We start from the raw sequence: 4,957 nt of genomic DNA on the forward strand, positions 1-4,957 counted from the left end.
AACAATAATATTTCAAGCATACTAACAAGGCAATTATGTCTTCTCAAATAACATGGCCAAAGAAAGCTTATCCCTATAAAATCATATAGTCTGGCTATGCTCCATCTTCATCACACAAAATATTTAAATCATGCACAACCCCGATGACAAGCCAAGCAATTGTTTCATACTTTTGATGTCCTCAAACTTTTTGAACTTTAACGCAATACATGAGCGTGAGCCATGGACATAGCACTGTAGGTGGAATAGACGGTGGTTGTGGAGAAGACAAAAAAAGGAGATAGTCTCACATCAACTAGGCGTATCAATGGGCTATGGAGATGCCCATCAATAGATATCAATGTGAGTGAGTAGGGATTGCCATGCAACAGATGCACTAGAGCTGTAAGTGTATGAAAGATCAACAAAAGAAAACTAAGTGGGTGTGCATCCAACTCGCCTGCTCACGAAGACCTAGTGCATTTTGAGGAAGCCCATCATTGGAATATACAAGCCAAGTTCTATAATGAAAAATTTCCACTAGTATATGAAAGTGACAATATAGGAGACTCTCTATCATGAAGATCATGGTGTTACTTTAAAGCACAAGTGTGGTAAAAGGATAATAGCATTGCCCCTTCTCACTTTTCTCTCATTTTTTGGCCTCTTTTTTTCGTCCGGAGTCTCATCCCGACTTGTGGGGAAATCATAGTCTCCATTATCCTTTCCTCATACTAGATGACCAGTTGAGCCAATGCCGCAAAGGCCAAGAGCAAGCCATGTATTGAAAGAGTTTACATTAATATTATTCGGGCACATATTGAAGTGATAAACATTAGACAGAGTCATCGCTGCATGTTTGACCATGGCGCAAAAAGCGAGAGCAAGCCAGGCATTCAAAGCATGTGCATGAGATTGATTTAGAATCAACTTAAAGATACTTATATTCCATTACATGAAAGTTTGATGCTTAAAAGAAAATATTCAGATCACTTGGTAATAGAATACATTGGCTTTTAAAAGACAGGCTATATTAGCATAGATGGATAGTGTATATAGTGCTTGCCCGTTAACCATTGCTTGAGTCTTGTACCTACCGTTGGCAGGAAGGAAAGAACCTACGACCTAGGTGGACGAACAACCTAGCCGCACACTGCAAACAGGATCAAAGGCCTATAGAGGAACAAAAAGAATCAAGCGACTGTGTATAAAACAATAAGCACGTGGTACACTTTATTAATTATTTTTCTAGCTGTTTCTCCTTTATCACCAAGCAGCACGTATTAGTTGGGTAAGCAATAACCAGGTGGTACACTTGATATTGGAACCCCCATACATTTATTATATGTATTCATTCAAAGAACTAACCCGAGCAGGCATTGCACGACTATTAAGAATCGGTATGTAACTAAGAAAAGTGGGCATCCTCTATAAACATGGATATTGACCAATGGCATATGAGCACACAATCACCCAGGAAGAAAACCACCAGGAGAAGCATAAGGTAAAACAGAAATTTATGATACACGGTCTGTAGATAACAATATATATAGCTTCGAGTGCACTATATACCTGCAGACATGACCATGAGGACAGATTCAAAGCCAAATGGCATGGAAAGGAGTCAAATATATACCATAGAAAAAACAAAACTGGGAATGTCAAAAAGACGTAAATAGAGTATACAGATACAACGGCACAGTAAGATAAATAACAATGATGTAATAGTGGCTATGATTTCTTTCTGGTAAAACCATCACAGAGAAATAAAATTCACATGAAAATATTTGCTTCCTACAGGCTTACAATGATAGGTGTAACTACTTAAACTCACAATTGGATAAGAAGAATGTATGATAAAGGCTGGAAGATATAAAAGGGCAACAAATTTAAACAGAGCCTTTGTTTCCATCATTTTTTCACCTAGAGAAGTGATGCATTGCTACATAAGAACGAAAAGCACAATCTGAGAGGAATCACAAAGCCAACCAGTACATACATCATTTTAGAAGGACATGAACATATTTTTCTTCATTAGGACTTTTACAATTTATTATTAGGAGGAATTTGTTTCACGAGATCCATTTGGCAAGCACAAGTTGATCATAATGCAACAGAGAACATTCACCATGTAAAATCAAGATTACCTGAGACTATTGTGGACCAGCCAAACCATTCAGTGCCTCTGCAAAAGAAAGGTAAGGATTTGACAGAGCAGTTCCAACCTGTGATCAAATAAATACCATTAGTGCTAGATAAACAGGTTAGTGCATGTAGGGGATATCAACAGGAAACAAGTAAACAACCAAAGCAGACTAAGCTAGTAGGATCACAAGCAACACACAAATAATTGAAGGCCAACCAGACAAAGCTGCTCCACTTCAAAAAGGCTACAACTTGCACCGCTACAAATTAGGAGGCTTCATATGCTATTCACCATTACAACGATGATGCGTTGCACGGGCACCAGTGCCTTCACTGGCTCAGATCTGGCACGTGCTTTACGTAGGCGAGGAGTGGTAGCGGTCCTGCTCCATCAATCATCAGTGTCCCATGAGTAAAACTGAAAGAAACAAATGGCACAAACAGTGTTATCACCTTGTGTCTCTAGCTCTTGTTCACCGACCCAAAGACCAGTTGCATGAAAACAACATATACTGGCGCAACTGCAGCAATACACTGATCCAAAAAGGACAACCACAATCTATAAGCTACGGAGTTCACCATCCAACCTAAACCTCAAAGGAGAATTTCACTTCTAATCTGGCCTAGCAACACAATCAGTGGCCTCCCGTATCCGACGGTGACAACATGCAAGGATGGATGGGGGGGGGGGGAAGAGGGACTCGCCTTGGGTTGGGGACCGTTGAGCTGGAGAGGCACTCGATGAGCGCCTCGCGCGGCGGATCAGAGGCGGCTCACCTCGGGTCATCTTCCTCACCTTCTTGCGCACGCGGCGACCACGCAGACGGCGGCGACGGTCTAGCCAATCGCTGGAGGCCAGGCTAGGCCACGGCGGTTGCTGGACCTGTCGGTGCTCCTCGCCTCCTTGCAAAGGCAGAGCACCAACCGCTGCATCGTGGCGAGGCGCAATATCGGCCGGGAGAGGTGCCCCGCATGGTGAATCTGACTCGATGACGTGCTCCTCTCTATGGAGCAACGACGCGAGCGTCGGTCTGCACTTTCCTCCCGGCGATGGCAAGGGGTGAGCTCGCCGGGGAGGGCCATCCAATTTATATATTGTATCTTGGAAAAATCATTGCGTCAGCATGATAAAAGATTTTATACATACTTGAGATCAGGGTGCCTCTCAAGCACCATTGAAATTGCCTGTTCAAGGCGCATGTCGTGTTCCTGCTCATCGCGGGGTTTCACCGACTGCAGCACACCATAAATTAAAGAGTATGTTAGAGTCAGCTGGAAACGCACACGAGGAAGACAAAACTGTAGCTCATGTGAGTTAATAACAACAATCTACCTCCTTAAGAATTTTCTCGAATATCACGCCAAATTTAGCAGCTGTCTCCATTGGGACTGCAAGGCCGTTCTTATCGAAGAGGGAACATTTGTAAAGGAACCAATTAACAGAATGAGATGTAAGAACATGAAAAAAAATACAAGTATGTGGATTATATCAAAGAAAAATGTATGTTCAAGTGCTGAAATCACCTTTCCAAAACATGGTCATACAGAACAAAATTGTCTCCACTTGTGTGATATAATATCAGCCCAAGATGGCCAATCAATGGTGCTAAAGAATTATCATTACCGACACTGTGCAACCTGAAAAAAGTTCAGTAACACCAGCACGAAGTTAGACAGATTATACCGATAAAATCTACCAAGAATTGTTCCAATTAATCGATTAAGGTGAAACTAACCATGAGGCTCCCATGTCGATGGGGCATCCAAAGGAGTAATCCATATGAACATGGCCACCAATTCGATCTCTCGACTCAAGGACAGTCACCTGCTCAGGCAGCATGGGCATCATCAAATTAGAGGAACAACAAATAGACCAGGATTTTGTCAGTACCTCAAAAGAGGAATTGGAGAGGACATGAGCCGCGGCAATCCCTGAGATTCCGCCACCAATCACGATGACAGATGGAGGCGAAGCGCAACGCCTCTCAATGGTTGGAAGCAGAAGGCCTGCAACACATAAATGCAGAGCGACTGTTCGTAATCAGCACCCGAATCAAACAGGGATAAAATCTACTATGAGCTTGGCAACGAGATTGTAAAGTTGTACTCAGTTATGATTGCAATTGAGTGATTAGATCCAAAAAAATCATGTTCCTTCACGCAAGATCGCCCCTTCCCATCACCCAAAATCGCCCCTTCACGCAAGATCTAGTAGAAAACGTTGACATTACAGGATAGGAATCGCCGTACCTCCAATTTTGAAGCTGCTGGGATCCATGGCCGAAGTCGCGGCCGTCAACCGACGAGAAGAAGAGGCAGAGGAGGATGCAGACGGAGCAGAAGCAGAAGAGGACCCCTCCGTCCCCGCGAGCACGAGCGGCGTACGTTTACAGGAGATGGTTGGCACCTCAGATTCGAAGCCCTCACGCGAGCTCCGTCACGCCACCATCACCGCGGCCAGGTGAATCAAGGAGAACCGGGGGAGAGGAGAGGAGCCGGAGGCGGCAAGAGGGGACGAGGAGACGCGGGCTAGGTCTTTCTTCTCTTGCTGCCCGCTTTTTCTCTGGGTGCTCCACGCGCACGTCGACCTACCACCGAGCGAGTCCTGGATTAGGGGGTCCTCGGCGGTACATGGGCCGGACTGATGGGCTGTAAAGATACAAGACCGAAGACTATCTCCCGTGTCCGGATGAGACTCTCCTTGGCGTGGAAGGCAAGCTTGGCGTCTGGATATGAAGATTCCTTTCTCTGTAACCGACTTTGTACAACCCTAGTCCCCTCCCGTGTCTATATAAACCGGAGGGCTTAGTCCGTAGAGAAGAAGAATCATACT

The 4,957-nt window shown here is 44.4% G+C and overlaps 1 pseudogene; it reads right to left on the reverse strand.

The window, feature by feature from the left end:
* Positions 1–1,809: 1,809 nt before the first annotated feature.
* Positions 1,810–4,402, reverse strand: LOC123166189 (polyamine oxidase 4-like; annotated as a pseudogene).
* Between the last annotated feature and the right edge of the window lie 555 nt (positions 4,403–4,957).

Source organism: Triticum aestivum, chromosome 7D (assembly GCF_018294505.1).
Source record: "Triticum aestivum cultivar Chinese Spring chromosome 7D, IWGSC CS RefSeq v2.1, whole genome shotgun sequence".
NCBI lineage: Eukaryota > Viridiplantae > Streptophyta > Magnoliopsida > Poales > Poaceae > Triticum > Triticum aestivum.